Here is a 17,713-nt window from a genome sequence, read left to right as displayed (position 1 = left end):
TTCTGCCTGCAGTGCCAACATCCCATATGGGCACTGGTTTGAGTCTTGGGTGTTCCACTTCTGATCCAGCTCCCTGATAATGTGCCTGGGAAAGCAGTAGAAGATGGCCTTGGACCCCTGCACCCACGTGGGAGACCCAGAAGAAGCTCCTGGCTCTCGGCTTCTGCCTGAGAAAGCCCTGGCTGTTGCGGCCATTTGGGGAGTGAACCAGCAAATAGAAGGCCTCTCTCTCTCTCTCTTTCTCAGTATTTCTTTCAAATAAGTTAATTAAATCATTTTTTAATGCATTACGGTTACTCCCACAATGCTCTCATCTTTTTGTTTAAAAATTTTCTTTCACTGGGGCTGGTGTTGTGGTGCAGTGGATTAATCTACCATCTGAGATGCTGGCATCCCACACTGGAGTACTGGTTTGAGTCCCAGCTACTCTACTTCTAATCCAGCTCCCTGCTGAAGCTTCCCTTCCCTGGGAAGGCAGTAGAGGATGCCCCAAGTGCTCGGTCCCCTGCCACCCACATGGGAGACCCAGGATGAAGTCCCTGACTCCTGGCTGCAGCTTGGCCCAGCCCTGGCTATTGCAGGCATTTGGGGAGTGAACCAGAGGGTAGCTCTCTCTCTCTGTGTCACACTGCCTTTCATAAAAATGATTAATCAAACACTTCTGAAAATGATGACACCATCATGAGACAATGTAAGATTGTAGAGACAAGACCATTATTTGAGATAAGAAGAAGAGTCTATTAAGAAAGAAACAAATTGAGAGGCAGAGAGACAAAGAGAGCGCCCATCACTAGTTTACTCCCTAAATGCCTATGACAGCTGGCGCTGGGCCAGGCCAAAGTTAGGAGCCAGAACTCAAACCAGTTTTCCCATGTGGGTGGCAGGAACTCAAGCACTTGAGCCATCACCACTGTCTGCTAGTGTGCTAATGCAAGAAGGCTTCTGTCAGGAGCCAGAGCCAGGCACTGAATCAAATTACTCTGATAGGGGGTGAGGCATCTTAACCATTATGCCAAATGCCCACCCCTGGTGTAAATCATTTTATGAACAAGTCCCCCCCCATTTCCTAATGATGATGGCATCTTCAAAAGCCTACAGCATTGATTACTGTTCATTCAATCATTTTGTATTCGTGGAATAGGGATCAACAGGCCAGTCCTGGAATTATGACAAAAATTACACAATCTTTCCTCAGAAGGTTGAAAGACCAGTACCACTCCATTGCAGCTGCTGCATCCCCCAAGCCTTGAGGTGAAAAAGCCTTACAAGTCTGCTAGGCATTTAACTATTTTTGGGTATTTTCTGATAACAAGTTTTTTGAAGCACACAGAACATTATTTTTTTTAACTTCAATCATCTGTTTACCTTTGTTTAACAAGCATAGCCAGAATCTGAACGAAGCTCTTGCACACTTGCTGGTTAGGAATTTGGATTTTTGGTGGATTCTCTGTGCTCCACAACCTTCACCCTCCCTGGCACGAAGTGAAGGAAGTGTTGTCACCATTGCTCCCAGCTCCTCTTCTCTCTCAGAGGAAGCTGCATTCCCAGTGCTAGTGTTCTCTCAAGTCATTAAAACGTCTGCACAAGTCCCCGAGTTGAATCTCCTCCCTTGTGCATACCACAGATCATACATTGTTCTGTACTTGGTCTGTCGGTGGTGTTACAACACCAGTGAGGATTCTTAGATGTTTGGTAGCTGCAAGCTATTGGTAGCCAGCCAGTTTGGTGGTGTGGTCCAATTGAACATGTAGCTCTGATGAGTGATGGGTCTGTGATCTCAGAAAACCACCCTGCACGGCTCACATCAGTGTGTCCAGACTATGGGGTCATTCATTCAGTTTGAGGCATCTTCATTCTGAAGAGGTTGGCACTATAGCCACTGTGTTTACATTGGTGGATCAACTGACTCAAAATTGGAACTCCTGAATCAGATATTCAAGATGATAACCAGTCTCTTAAAACATTTTACTAATCCTCAGGTGGGATTTCTTAAAAAGATTTTAAAAATCGATTTATTTGAAATGTAGAGTGACACAATGAGAGGGAGACAGAGATCAAGATCTTCCATCTGCTGGTTCACTCCCCAAATAGCCACAAAAGCCAGCTGTGAGCCAAGCTGAAGCCAGGAGCCATGAGCCAGGAATTCCATCCTGGTCTCCCACATGGGTGGCAGAGGCCCAAATACTTGGACTATCCTCTTCTGCCTTTGGACTGGAAGTGGAACAGCTAGGACTTAATCCAGCACTCCAAAATGAGATCCTGGGGTGGCAAGGAGCATATTTACCCACTACACCACAGTGCCGGCCCCTGGATTGAGTCTTGAGTGAAGTCCTGATGCCTTCCATGCTCTGTAAGAGGAGGAAAGGGGCAGGTCAATGTTTTATTTCTTTTTAAAGATTCATTTTATTTATTTGAAAGACAGTTACAGCTCTCTGTAGAGATAGAGAGAGAAAGAGAGATCTTCCATCCGCTGGTTCACTCCCCAATTGGCTGCAATGGCCGGTGCTGTGCTGATCCAAAGCCAGTAGCCAGGAGCTTCTTCTGGGTCTCCCATATGGGTGCAGGGGCCCAAGGACTTTGCCCATCCACCACTGCTTTCCCAGGCCACAGCAGAGAGCTGGATCCTAAGTACAGCAGCCAGGTCTCAAACCAGTGCCCATATGGGATGCCAGCACTGCAGGTGGTGGCTTAGCCCGCTATGCTGCTGAAGAGTTAAAATTGTATATGTACGGGTGTCAAAAGTTAAGCTTAAGCTTACAGGTTTAAACCTTCCTGGTACAGCTGCGAAAATAAGACAGAGTAAAGTAGCACCTTGACAGTAGGGACTCCATTTTGGAGCACGTGAGACTGCATTCTGGGAAAGCACCCCCCCCCCCCCGTGAGACTCTGGTCTGAAACTATGATCTCAAATAGTCGGACAATAGCAGTGCACTACATCACCCTTGGCAACGCACAAAAACCCCCTAGCATGATTGCTCAAGCTTAAAAGTAGAAAGGTTGCACCTGGGTTACCTGGGCTGCTAATAAAGATGTGATTTGTCTATGTCTTAAGGTCATAATTGCTGATTGTAAGATTTTAGCAACCGCTTAGCAACCGTGTATTCTCTCCCTCCTCCCGATTTTGCGGTTTTTGCCTTTATAAACCCTATGCTGTAGTTCCTCACAGCTCCTCTGTCCTTGTCAGAGGGCCCCAACATGTTGGATCAATAAATTTAACCCTTTGCTGGTTGCATGAGAGAAAAAGTCTCTTGGAGTCGTTCCTCGGGCGGTGGGCTTTTTTTTTAGACCCTAACACTGCAGCACAGGCCCCAGGGCTGGTTAATGTTTGATCTGTTTACTGAAAGAGAACATATCTTTGCTCCCACTGCTTGAATCTACATGGGATGGTCATATTCCTTGGATTATGACAGCATGGCCAACATGTGCACTGAAACCCCCTATGTGGGCACAAACACAATGGATCTGCTCAGAACCTTGAAACTCCACCTCTTTAAATTCACTTTCCATCATCTACAATTTACTGAGTGGTACCCAGGCACTGTATACAGTCTCAGGTAGCTGGTGTGGGGCTCACCTGGGGTATGTTGAGCAGTGATTGGAAGAGTCAGCAGTGGGAAAATCATATTTTACATGATTGAAGAGACTTTGGATGGATTTAAGGATGGAAAACTCTTATTTTCATTTTAGAAAGACTGCTGTGGTTGCACTATGGAGAAAAGAGCAGGATTGATGTCAGTTTTTGCAGCAACTAAGGGTGAAAAGGAGAAACTATGTGGTCTGGTAAATGGAAAAGAGATGACTTCACGATATAAATAAGAGTAGAGAGGCTGGCACTGTGGTGTAGCAGGTAAAGCTGCCGCCTGCAGTGCCTGCATCCCATATGGGCACCAGTTCAAGTCCTGGATGCTCCTGCTATGGCCTGGGAAAGCAGTAGAAGAAAACCCAAGTCCTGGGCCCCTGCATCCATGTGGGAGACCCTGAAGAAGCTCCTGGTTCCTGACTTGAGATCAGCCCAGCTCTGGCCGTTGCAGCCATCTGGGGAGTGAACCAGTGGATGGAAGATATTTTTGTTTCTCTCTTTTTCTCTCTGCCTCCCTGTAACTTTGCCTTTCAAATAAAATTCCTGATCCCATTCTAACTTTTTTTATTTGACAGGTAGAGAGAGTGGTCTTCCTTCCACTGGTTCACGCCCCAAATGGCTGCCATGGCCGGCGCTGCACCGATCCAAAGCCAGGAGCCAGGTGCCTCCTCCTGGTCTTGCATGCGGGTGCAGGAGCCCAAGCACTTGGCCATCTTCCACTGCCCTCCTGGGCCACAGCAGAGAGCTGGACTGGAAGAGGAGCAATCGGGACTAGAACCTGCTGCCCATATGGGATGACGGTGCTGCCAGAGGAGGATTAACCAAGTGAGCCATGGCGCTGGTCCCCCATTCTAACTTTTTGATTTATTCTTTGATATTGCCAGATATGCTTGTTACTGTCAATTCTTTTCTTTTAGCTATTTTATTATCTTCTATGTGTATATGCTATTTTTATTTTTTAAAATTAACTTATTTATTTGAAATGTGTTGGGGTGAGAGAGGGATAGACACAGAGCTCTCCCATTCACTGGTCCACTCCCCAAATGCCTTCCCAGAACACCATCTAGATCTCCTACATGGATGGCAGGAGACCAAGTACTTGGGCCATCTTCTGTTGCCTTCCCAGGCACATTAGCAGGAATACTGGATCACAAGTGGAGCAGCTGGGACACAAACTGACACTCTGATAAGGAACGCTGACATTTCAAATGCAGCTTAATCATAACACAGCACTGACACAAGCATCTTAATTGCTAGGCTAACTGCCCATCACTACAGTATACATTTTGATGAGTATTGGCAAATTACCTTTCAAAATGGTCACACTAATTTATATTACCACTAACATGGTACAAGAATGTCTATTTTCCTGTATTCTCACCACCAATTTAAAAAAATCATTAATTTGCAAAGCAGAGAGACAGAGACAGAGACAACTTCCATTTGCTGGTTCACTCTCCAAATGCTTGCAGCAACTGAGGCTAGGCCAGGCGGAAGGTAGGAGTGTGGAGCTTAATCCAGGTCTTCCATGTGGGTGGCAGGGACCCAAGCATTTGCACTATTACTTGCTGCCTCCAAGAGTGGGCATTAGCAGACAGCTGGGATCAGAAGTGGAGCCAGAACTCAAAGCTAGGCAATACATTATAGGATGTGGCATCTCATCTTAACCACTGTACTAGTCTGCCCCTCCCCCATTATTACTGTTTAAGAAATCTGTGAATATTGTACTAAGTGATGAAATGCTTTCTTTGTTTTTATTCATGCTTGATTAAGAATAAACAACCTTTCAGGTGCTTATATGCCACTGGTTCCTGTGAATGTCGTCTTTTCTGATACATTTATGAGTTTGTCTCTACTACAATGAAATTAGCCATTTGTCACACATTCACATATACGTTTTTTATATAGCAGTTTGTCATGCAATTTCATTGGCTTTTGGTTGTTTTTCCTTTTTTGCCTTGTGTAGTCAAAGTCATTGATATTTTTTGCTTATCACTTTAGGCTTCTTTTGTTCTTTGGAAACTAGTGCATCTTAAAAAATTACTTTCATTCTTTGGTATGCTTATAACTTCCTCTTTGCTGATAAATATCCTGCTTAGAATATACATAAGTGGTAAAGTTCATCACTGCTTCTCCTGCCCAGCATGAAGTCCTCATTTTGGGCCAGCCACCCTGACTGTTCTCAGTGTGCAAAGCATCCATGCCTGTGTGCTTTGCCAACAGGTGCTCTGGCTCACGGGGATGCTCCTCTTTCTCCACTGCCCCCAAAGCAACATTCCACTTAGAGACAGCTTAAGGCCCACATCCCCCAGAAATTCTTCCATGCCCACACCGACTGTCCTTTTTTAAAGATTTATTTATTTTTGTGAAGCAGAGTTACAGAGGGTGGGTGGTGAGAGATTGTCTATCCACTGGTTTACTCCCAAATGGTACAACAGCCGGAGCTGGGCTAGGCTGGAAGCCAGAAGACAGGAACTCAATCCAGGTCTCCCACATGGGTGGCAGGGGCCCCAAGTACTTGGCTTATCTTCCACTGCATTCCCAGGTACATTAACAGGTGTGGGGAGCAACCCGGACTGGACTGAGTTACTGGAATTAAGACTTATTCTATGCATCTGCTCTCCCACAATATGGCGCTGGGAGAGGAGGCAACAGCTTCTACCCAGCTGCCTCTCACCAACTTGACAAGCTGCAGGACCTGCTCCTGATTGGAGGAGAGCAGCGTACTCGGCGTGTGGGCAGCCGAGTTAGGATTGGCGGAGGAGGACTATAAAGGAGGAGAGAGACGGCATGCACCAGGAACATCTAAGGGGAACATCTATCTGAAGGAACACCTGTGCAGCCCCTGAGAGAGCCGGCCGGTGGTGTGCTGCTCCCCTGCGGAAGAGGGGAAAGTGGCCAGGGGGAACCGCCCTTCCACGGAGGTGGAAGGGACAGCAGCCAACCCGGGAAGAACCAGCAGCAAACCCGGGAAGGGCTGAGCAGACGAAAGAACAGCGCAGGGTCCTGTGTCGTTCCTCCGTGAAGAGGGGGAGCGACAACAGGGAGCTGAATTAAAAGTGGAACAGCCAGGACTTGAACCGAAACAGTGCTCCTATGGGATGCCAGCATCACAGCTGGTAGCTTAACCTGCTGTGCCACAGTGCTGGCCAGGCTTTTTGAAAGCTCTTTGTCTCCTTAACATCCAAATATTTGCTGAATGAGTCAAATACAACCTTTGGAAGGTTTTTTTTTTAAGATTTATTTATTTGAAGGGCAGAGCCACAGAGAGGTGGAAGGAGGAAGGGTGGGAGGAAGGAATGGAGGGAGGGAGGGAGTGGGAGGGAGAGAGAGAGAGAGTCTTCCATTCATTGGTTCACTCCCCAGATGGCCACAATTGCCAGAACTGCACCCATCCGAAGTCAGGAGCCAGGAGCTTCTTCCAGGTCTCCCTCATGGGCACACCTTCCATTGCTTTCCGAGGCACTGCAGAGAGTTGGATAGGAAGTGGAGCAGCCGGGACTTGGACCGGAGACCATATGGGATGCCAGCCTTGAGGGCAGTGGCTTTACCTGCTACACCACAGTGCTGGCCTCAGGGTTGTTTAATCTACTCTTCCTAAAAGTACGCTTGGTATGAAGAGGGAATTTGATAAAATGCTTTTTAATTATTTATTTATTTGAAACACAGAGAGAGAAATGATTGATTTTCCATCTTCTGGTTCACTCTCCAAATGCCTGAAACAACCAAGGTTGGCCCAGGTCAAAGCCAGCAGCTAGGAATTCCAGCTGGGTCTCCTACATCGGTGGCAAAGGCCCAACTACTTAATCCATCCTCTGTGGCCTTCCAGGAACACTAACAGGACACTAGATTAAAGCAGATATGGGACTTTATTCTAGGCACACTGATATGGGATGCAGCCTTTCAAGTGGCAGCTTAACCCCCTGTACCATAACACCTACCCCTGACAAAATACTTCCTGATTTATCATCCAAATATATGCATGAGCCATGTAAGCATCTAAAGTGTGGCTGCTCCAACCTGAGATGAGCTCTAGGTGCAAAATGCAGACCTAATAAGACTTAGCCTAAGAAAATAATTTTATGCCTCATTTTTATGTTGGCCTCACATTCAAATGATAATATTTTGGACATACATGGATTACATAAAGTATATTTTTTAAAATGCTAAAGTATTTCCAAGACTATAATGCTTGGTTTGGCTCCTAAACTAGGTTGGTTTTAGGATAAGTAAGATGATCTTTGCTTGGAGCCAAAGATATTCTGTTTCCAAGGGCTCTCATGGGCCAGGGAGTGATCATGACACATCTTCAGAATTAACTGTCACAGACTTGGAAAGCAATGGCTCTTCCCAACAGCTCAGGTAACTGCTCAGCCAATAGAATGTTACTAGGGGACAGGTCAGGTTACAGGCCAACACATCCCTTAAAGATGTTGGTGGCTAAAGATTTCTCGGTTAATCCTGTAGATGGAGCCCCTGAGTGTCTCTTTGGTCACTGGGGGCTGTTTTCTGCCAGGTATGTTGTTTGGCCTGAGCTCCTGTGTTAGTTTCCTGTTACTGCTGCAACAGAACACCACAAAATCAGGGGTGTTTCAAAGAGCACAGTTTTATTTTCTGACAGTTCTAGAGGTCAACCTTCTGCAAGGTCCCAGGGGAGAATGCACTTCCTGCAAGTTCCAGAAGCTTCCTGAACCCCTTGGCTTGGCGCCCTTCCTCACATCACCCCAGCCTCCTGCTTCTGACTCCCATCTACTTCTATGGCCAAATCTCCCACTATTGTCCTCTTCCAAGGACACGTGTGATTGCAGTGAGGGTCCATTCTAACCATCCAGGTTCATATTCCCATCCTTAATTCTTAATCACATCAGCAGAGTCCAGGTTGCTATCCAGGGCAACACTGACAGGTTCCTCAAGATTGGAATTGTAGATGCCTCAGGACACCGGGATCCAGCCCAGTGCTTTGTGTACTGCCTTGGTGGTGGTGACATTAGAGTACACCCAGAAGGGTCACACAGTCTCAACGTGTTCCTCCACTGAGATCCACAGAGAGCCTACCTTTACTCTGTGACCTCTACAGTCACTTCGAGACCATCACAACCTGAAATTTCCCTTTCACTCCCACCTGCCCCTCCCAGTACTACTTCCTTTGAAGTGCTCAGTTGTGCTATGCTTGAACTCCTTATTACTCCCTCATCCTAAAACCAATCAATAGAGAGCAGAAGATACATTTTCTGCAATATGAGATGCTTTTCTTTAAGCCTCTGGGCTAACAAAGTGTACCTGGAGTTTGTAGCCTGCTCAACAGTGTCGCCATGCCTTACGTTTGTTTAACACTCCACATTCTGCAAAACACCTCCATGTCCATTAGTTCCCTTAGGAACAGTGAAAGGAAGATGTTACTCTTTCAGCCACACAGATGAAAACACTGGGTGCAAGGCAGAGAATAGACTGGACCCCAGGGATGTGCCAGGGACATGATTGGAACCAATGGGGCTTACTTGATATTGATAGAAATCGTTGGACTTTCTATTTCCATATGGGGAGTATACGTCCCCAAAGTCAAATGAAACTTCCAGCCTGAACCAGGAGTGGATGCTATCAACTGAGATTGTGATTGTGTTTTGAATGAGAGTAATGAATTTGTTTTGGATCTCTGCTGTGGTAGGATTATAAAACAAGAAAAATATTAGTCTGAAATCATGAAGAATCCAAATACCTTTGGGGGTCATTAACATGTAGCTAGTGGTAACAGGCATGGGAGTGGAAGAACTCACTCCAGCAAGAGTATGGGGAGGCAGATGGATGGAACCATAAGTCCTCAGTCTCCACTTCCACTTGTGCATCTGTGGTTCCTGGTGAATGCAGATTCCTCATTATGAATGTGCTTAATGCCACAGAATTACACACTGAAAAACACAATTAAAAATGGTCAACTTTATGTTTTTTACATTTTACCCCATCAAAACAATATAAGGAAACATATTCTGGAGCCCCACTCTGACCTGAAGCACTCACTGTTTTGGGTTCACAATTTAAATCTTTTTTTTTTTTTTGACAGGCAGAGTGGACAGTGAGAGAGAGAGACAGAGAGAAAGGTCTTCCTTTGCTGTTGGTTCACTCTCCAATGGCCACCAAGGCCAGAGCGCTGCAGCCGGCGCACCACGCTGATCTGAAGGCAGGAGCCAGGTACTTATCCTGGTCTCCCATGGGGTGCAGAGCCCAAGGACCTGGGCCATCCTCCACTGCACTCCCAGGCCACAGCAGAGAGCTGGCCTGGAAGAGGGGCAACCAGGACAGAATCTGGCGCCCCGACCAGGACTAGAACCTGGTGTGCCGGCGCCACAAGGTGGAGGATTAGCCTAGTGAGCCGCAGCGCCAGCCCACAATTTAAATCTTTAGAATATTTATATTTTTATTTATTTTTAAAGATGTATTTATTTATTTGAAAAGCAGAATTACAGAGAGGCAGAGGCAGAGACAGAGAAAGGTCTTCCATCCACTGGTTCACTCCCCAGATGGCCACAATGGCCAGAGCTGAGCTAAGCCAAAGCCAGGACCCAGGAGCCTACTCTGGGTCTCCCACGTGGATGCAGGGGTCCAAGGACTTGGGGCATCTTCTACTGCTTTCCCAGGCCACAGCAGAGAACTGGATGGGAAGTAGAGCAGCCAGGACTTGAACCAGTGCCCATATAGGATGCTGATGCTACAGACTGGGGTTTTAACCCACTGTGCTACAGCGCCAGCCCCTGGAATATTTTTTAAATGTCAGTCAACTCACCTTGTCTACTGTCTGTAACTGCTGTGGCAATCCTAGGTATGGGAGAGATCTGATGATTTTCTCTAGAAAACTTAGACCCTTTTCCTACTAAACCCTGACTTATAGCCAGGCCACTGACACTTCGTTCTAGGTTGCATTGTGAAATTCTGCCCAAAGATGGGCTTAGCAAATCCAGAAGCTGCCTGAAGAAACCAGAACGAAGCTAAGGAATCCAAGGAATGGATATGTTCTAAGGCTAGCCCGGTCTGATCTTTATAAATAAGTAACCCCCAAAGCAGCACTTTCCATATTTTACAACCAGGACCGCTTTCTTGACTATCACAATCCAGATTTCCCAGCTCAGATTCATTCTCCTCCATAGTTAAAGGAACAGATTCCTTCCATCAAAAATACCTTGGAACTGCTGCCAAAACTTCTGTCGGGCTGCCTCACAGCTAAGGAGAGTGGCCACATTTCCCCTGATAAAAACTCTCTGTCTTGGGTCTTCCTGCCTCCCATCTTAGTGCTTCCAGAATCTCAATCCATTCCTTTTTTCCCTCTCCCAGTCATCCTGGGGTTGTATGAGTCCATGCTTTTGCCCTGAAGAGCAGGAGGCTGCAGTCCCAACTGGTGTTGCCAAAGCAGCATGCCAACTCCATGCCATGCTCCTGGGTCAAGATCTGCCCAATCTGCTTGGCCATATCTCCTCGGATGGCAAGGGAGTAGAAGTGGTTGAAGTCGTGGAGTCCCAGTTTTCACAGACACCGTGTGGCTGCCCGTGAACACTTCCAGGGCTGTGGCTCCACAAGGAGGTAGTGGCAGAGGGAGGAGAGATGGGCCAGGAACTCCCCCAGGCCATGGTCCCTATGATTCAGATGAATCCACATAGTTACTGACATGCAGAAGCCAATGTCAAAAATAGAACTTCCAAACTGGCTTAAGAAAGAACTCAAGAGGACCTTGCAGGTCCTTTGATTCATGAAGTCCAGGGTGATGAAGTCCAGGCATCCAGGAAAGGACACTCCTTTTCAGCTTGCACCACCAGCACAGGGTCTATGTTGCAGCACAGGAGATGGACACCTCCTAAGGCATCAGAGCAGGTCTCCCCATCACGCGAGGAAAGGAAGTGTTTGTACAGAGCCACACTCAGATCCTCGAGGAATCCAAAAGAGCTTTGTCATTGCAGTTTTGAATAAGTGACTGGGAGAGAAATATCCATCTCTCCTTTTCCCATGGAGGCTGCCATTTAACCTGGCTGACATACCAGCCTCCCAAATCATGACCTAAAGAGGGCAGGTTAATTTTCCAGAGCAGGCTCTTAGCGCCCTTCAGGGGCCACAGGCTGTAATGCATCCTGGATTTTTCTCGACTCTCGAAGATTGGGTTGTGTATATCTGATTCAAAGTTACAGCCCAGGAGATGCTGCCAATGAGCCTCAAGCAGTATCTTCCAGGATAAGTAATATCATGGCCAACTCGCTATATTTTTCTGGGTATCTCAAACCCCAAGGAAAATAGGGGTCCAGAAGCGTAGAGTGTCCGTGACCTGGAAGGTGAGGAACATAGCTGGCACTATCTTTACAAAAACCCATTTCTCAGACCAGTGCTCATGAAAGTCAATTCCAAAAACCCTTATTAAGACTTTACTCTCCAGCTACATTTTACTGCATTTCACTTTACCCCCTTCTCTTGAGACTCATTCTGCTTCTGTAGCCAAGCCATCATCTCCTTTGGCTGACTTGGATTTCCACAACTATTAAATCTCAAATTTGTTACTCTAGTTTTGTCAAGGAATTTTCTTAGTTACTTCCTCATTTGCTGTTGTGTCAGGAAGATATTTATGTCTTTTGTGCAGGTGAAGAAAATGCACAGTGGAAACTATGCAGATGTCCAGAAACAGCAGCATGAATAAATAAATGTGATATGGTCATTGAACTAGAATACTAGATAGCAGTGAACAATGAAGGAATTCAGCCCAGTGCAAGAACATGGATAACTCATACAAATACATGATGCTGAGTTAAAAGCTAAGTCACAAAGAATAATGGATGGCAAGTTAAAATGAAGTTTTAAAAGGGAGAAAAAGGACACTGTTTATAGAGATTTAAAAAAATAGTAGGCTATGAAGAAAAGTCAGGAAATAATACAAGTCAGGTTACTTATTACCTCTGGGTGGAGAGGGGGTACTCTATGACAGGAAAAAGCATATTGGGGGACTTTTTTTTGGTGGGGACAATGTTTTATTCTTGACCTGCACAGCAGTCAAAAAGGTGCTTGTAACTCCTAAAATGTAGATTTGTTTGATGCACTTTTCCATATATGTGGTGTCGTTCACAGAAAAACTCTATTTTAATAATTACAGTGAAATTGGTTCCATAAAACTATGGGACATTTGGCCTAGTGGTTAAGGCACTGGTTGGGGTGCTTACAATTCATACTGGAGTGTTGGAGTTTGAGTCTTGGCTCTACTTCTGATTCCAGCTCTCTGCTAATGTGCAACCTAGGGAGTAGATGGTGATGGCTCAAGTACGTGGGTTCCTGCCACCCACATGGGAGATCTGGATTGAGTTCCCAGCTGCTGGCTTCGACTGGGCACAACCCTGGTTGTTACAGGCATTTGGGAAGTGAACAGTGGGAAGATCTCTGTCTTTATCTTTTCAAATAAAGCAAAAATTGAAAAAAATTAAGATTTCTTTATCTGAAAGTCAGAGTTAGAGAGAGACTAATAGAGAAAGATCTTCCATATGCAGGTTTCCAATGGCCAGATGGCTGCAATGGCCAGGCCAAGCCAGGAGCCAGGAGCTTCATTCATATGCGTGGCCAGGGCCCAAACACTTGGGCCATCTTTCACTACTTTTCCCAGGCCATTAGCAGGGAGCTGGATTGGAAGTGGAGCAGCTGGGACATGACCCTGTGCCCATATGGGATGCCAGTGTCATAGGTGACACCTTAGCCATTACAAGACAATGCTCCCCCCACCCCCATGCCTGTACTGTTCCAGGACAGCACCTGGAATAGCCAGGCCCTGTGCTGTGTTTCCTCCCTGCGTCCCCATCCTCCATTTCTCCCCTCATCTCTGTTTACTTCTTGGCTACCTTCCTCCCCTCTGGTCCTGGGTGTGGCCCAGTTCTGATGGGTCATTTCACATCAGTGCCTCCTCCCCACGTACCTTCATCCTTTCCATCCTCAATTCCCTGAGATCCTGATTCAGTAGGTCTAGTGTGGGGGCCTCAGAGTTTTCACAATTTGAAAAAAGCACCAACAAATTATAGCACAGTGGGGCCAGTGCTGTGGCATAGCGGGTAAAGCCATTGCCTGCAGTGCCTGCATAGCATATGGGTGCCAGTTCAAGTCCTGGCTGCTCCACTTCCAATCTAGCTTTCTGCTATAGCCTGGGAAAGTAGAAGATGACCCAAGTCCTTGGGCCCCTGCACCTGTGTGGGAGACCCTGAAGAAGCTCCTGGCTCCTGGCTTTGGATTAGTGCAGCTCCGGACATTGCGGCCATCTGGGGAGTGAACCAGAGGATGGAAGATCTCTCTCTCTCTCTGTCTCTCTCTCTGTCTCTCTCTCTCTCTCTCTCTCTCTGCCTCTGTAACTCTGCCTTTCAAATCTTAAAAAAAATTATAGTACAGTTATACAACAAAATATTATGAAGCTGTTAAAGAATGCTGTGACATGCATGATCTCCAAGTGATGAAATAAAAAGCCAAGTGAAAAATTGTGTGTTAAATTGTTAAAAGGGGGGATATTTACACATGCAGGACGCACACCCCAGAAATCACAGTGGGACACTGTGTGGGGAAAAAGGAGGATTTAGGGCTGGAAGTAGAGGCTTTACTTTCTACTATGTAACCCTCTTGTATTTTGAATTTGTTTTATCCAGGGAAAACTTTTTTTATTTGTAATAGAAAATTGAGAGCTCTGTAAATATACAGCCGGGTCTGGGAAGCACTGCCTTAGTTAACTGGAACCCTGTCTTTGCCTCTAATGGACAAATACAAGTAGATTACTCACAAGTTTAATCTCTAGTGGCCTCCTAATGCCTTGCTAAGAAAACCCAAGCCTCCTGTTTCTCTTCTGGCACCTTCTGCCTCTGCCTTCTTCTCTCATCGCAGTAGACAAGTTTGCAGAGACCCCCCCCCCCTCCCCAGGGCACCCAGCCACCAGCTCATTCCAGACTATATTCACATGTCTCTCAAGGGCTTGAACCCTTGACTGAAGTCTCTTCTGCCAAAGGCCATCAACCCAGTAAAATTGTGCATACGTCCCCTCCAGCTCCTGGGCTGGAAAGATGGAGGAAATGAAGCGAGGGAGCTTATACCAGCGCCTGCAGTCAGAGGGCAGGCTGCTCCGCTAGGGGATCCGCTGTGGTTAGGAATAGGTGTGAGACATTTCCTTATTTTGCAAGTGGTTTGACTATAACCATCACAGGGCTAAGAACACCTTGTGTAAGGGTGGCAATGCCTCCCTCCATTTCCTCTAGCTGAGTGCTGTATTTTCCTTTTGGATCCTCTCCACCGTCCTGTCTACTCACGGTTTTTTTTTTTTTTTTTTTTAAATTTTTGACAGGCAGAGTGGACAGTGAGAGAGAGAGACAGAGAGAAAGGTCTTCCTTTTGCCGTTGGTTCACCCTCCAATGGCCGCCGCGGCCGGCGCGCTGCGTCCGGGGCATTGCGCTGATCCGAAGGCAGGAGCCAGGTGCTTCTCCTGGTCTTCCATGGAGGTGCAGGGCCCAAGTACTTGCGCCATCCTCCACTGCACTCCCGGGCCACAGCAGAAAGCTGGCCTGGAAGAGGGTCAACCGGGACAGAATCCGCCGCCCTGACCGGGACTAGAACCTGGTGTTCCAGCGCTGCAGGCGGAGGATTTCCCTATTGAGCTGCGGCGCCGGCCACTGTTTTCTTAAAAAATATGCACCTGGCTCAGGGCTCCGTCCTGCACACACACACACACACACACACCCACACAAGTCCTCATGGCCGGCCGCGTTCTGTCACCCCTGGTTCATCCCACCCGCCACGCCGTCCCCAAACGTGGGTCTCCGGAAGTCCTGTCCACCTGGGGTCTGGTTCCGAGGGACGGCGAAGGTGGAATTTAGAATGTAGTCGAAGATCCTCCCCACCAAGATTCCTAGGCGAGATGGTGGGGGAGCCTGGCGGACAGGTGACCGTGGTCAGGCTCTGAGAAAGCTTCGGGGTGTGACGTCATGCCCAGGAGGGACCACGGAGGACGCGGAGGCAGCCCACCACCGGGTTCCCAGAGCTACGATCGCGCCCCTCACTCCGGGGGTAACCCCAGAGTTACACCCCATGTCGAGGCCCAGGATCGGCCTCTTCTCGGGACCCCCAGGGTGGAAGAGCCATGGAAGCAGCTCGGGGGGCGAGAGAGGGAGCCGTTGCTCCGGAGGGTGGGTGCAGGAATAACGAGGGACATTTCTGAACGGGGCGGACCCGGGTTCCATAGCTGGCGCTTCCACTGTTCCCGCGGCTTCCTGAAGGCCCCTCCGGCCAGCTCCGCGGACGCTGCCATCGGTCCCGGGAGGCAGAACCAGAAGCCAGGCACCTGCAGCCAGCGAGGGCCGTCGCGGTGCCAGTAAGCGTGTGCCCAGGGGCGAGGTCGGCAGGGAGGGAGCCCTGTGAGGGGCGAGCAGGCGCCTGTGTGCGCCTGCGCACTGCTGACAAGCGGGTTTGCCTCACAAAACCCTAGCTGCATCCCCGACAGGTCAGTTTTCAGTGACCTCGTCCACTTTTTTTTTTTTTAAAGATTTATTTGGGCGGGGGGAGATTCCGTCTTCCATCTGTTGGTTCACTCCGCAAATGGCTGCAACGGCTGAAGTTGGATCGGATGTGGAGCAGCCGGGACTCGAACCAATGTCTATACTGGATGACCGGCACTGCTTTACTCCCAGTACGCTACAGCAGCATCCCCTGTCATCTACCCTTTACCAGTAGGATCCAGCGCTAAGAAGTTAAGATCTTGGTCAAACTCACGTAATTTTAAACACGAGATTTAAAAAAGAAATTTTTTTTAAAATAAACTTGAGCTTCTTGACCCCTGAACTAGGAATTTGTTGGGATCTTGGAAACCAGTTTTAGGTCAGTTTCTTTTCTTCATGATCGTAAAAGGCAAAACCGACGGAAGAGAAATTACTTATCCCCTGACCAGGGGTGGGTGGTGCTGCCTGTGAATCTGTGGCACAGGAACTTGCTCTTGGTTCTGCAGGGTGGCCAGGAGCCACAGCTTACTCCAGGTGCCAGAAGATGCCACAGCCCTGCCTGTCAGGAGGGGCGAGGTGGGCAGGGCAGCTGAACGCTGTGCTCCTGCAAGAGCGGGATTCTGCATTGAGATTCCCCTCGTAGAGTGTTTACCATTCACCTCCCAAGCCCCGATGCTAACCTTGGGGAGGACAGGTCTATGTTCCTTGTTCAAGGCCGCATGGTTAGCAATGACAGTCCTGGGATCCAAACCCAGGCAGTGTGGCTGCACCAGGAGTGCCCGCAACACTGTGGATTAGTCTCAGCAACACTGTCAATGAGTCAGCTTTGGATCGGCACTGCCTGGCACGAAGAGGTTCCAGATATAAAAACCAGGTCTGTGGTGGGGAAACTAAAAAGGAAGGGAGAAAGGGAGTAAGCTGAGACAGATAAGGTGGAAGGCAGCTAGGCAAGATGTGGGCTTAGCCAGAGGCTGGAAAAAAAAACTGATAAGGAGGGAAGCTGAGGAGTAGGTCTAGGCAGCAGGTTCCAGCCACAAGCTAGGACAGTCCAGCATATCCAGCAGGGGTAGCCAGCGGCAGCAGAGTTGTGCTGACCCCTCCCCACCTGGCCAGCCCTTCTTAAGTGGGCCTCCGGCCACACGAGGCTGGTGATTTGCTAAAATTCTTACAAGTGTCCTCAAGAGGTTAAAATAGGCCTGGTCTCTGCTTCATCTCTGCCTAACCTATTGTTTGACTATTTATAAGAGTCAGAGAGGGGGCCAGCACTGTGGTGTAGCGGGTAAAGCTGCCACCTGCATGGCCACTATCCCATATAGGCAGCGGTTTGAGTCTCAGCTGCTCCACTTCTGATCCAGCTCTCTGCTATGGCCTGAGAAAGCAGTAGAGGATGGCATGAGTGCTTGGGCCCCTGCACTTACATGGGAGACCCGAAGGAAGCTCCTGGCTCCTGATCCTGAATAGATCAGCCCAACTCCTCCCACTGCAGCCACTTGGGAAGTGAACCAGTGGATGGAAGACCTCTTTCTCTCTTTCTTTCTCTCTCCTTCTCTACCTCTATCTCTCTGCCTCTCTCTCTCTGCAACCCTGCCTTTCAAATACATAAATAAATCTTTAAAAAATTAGCCTACTATAGATTTAATAACAAATTCATACAGGTAAG

General features: G+C 47.8%; 2 long non-coding RNA genes and 1 pseudogene across 2 annotated transcripts in view; 1 reads left to right on the top strand and 2 right to left on the bottom strand.

The window, feature by feature from the left end:
• LOC138846305 (uncharacterized) overlaps positions 1–17,713 on the top strand; it is a 561,128-nt gene that overhangs the window by 185,914 nt on the left and 357,501 nt on the right. The gene's annotated exons all lie outside the window — the stretch shown is intronic.
• The window catches only part of LOC138846306 (uncharacterized), a 49,578-nt gene continuing 38,693 nt past the window's right edge, over positions 6,829–17,713 (bottom strand). The window contains exon 4 of the long non-coding RNA XR_011383775.1: positions 6,829–9,486. This is a non-coding gene — a long non-coding RNA (uncharacterized lncRNA). The remainder of the gene's footprint in view (positions 9,487–17,713) is intronic.
• LOC138846126 (RNA 5'-monophosphate methyltransferase-like) lies at positions 10,053–15,866 on the bottom strand (annotated as a pseudogene).

This window comes from Oryctolagus cuniculus, chromosome 17 (genome assembly GCF_964237555.1).
Source record: "Oryctolagus cuniculus chromosome 17, mOryCun1.1, whole genome shotgun sequence".
Lineage (NCBI taxonomy): Eukaryota > Metazoa > Chordata > Mammalia > Lagomorpha > Leporidae > Oryctolagus > Oryctolagus cuniculus.
Note: the sequence above shows the minus strand (reverse complement) of the source record. Positions and strands in the feature narration are given on the sequence as shown.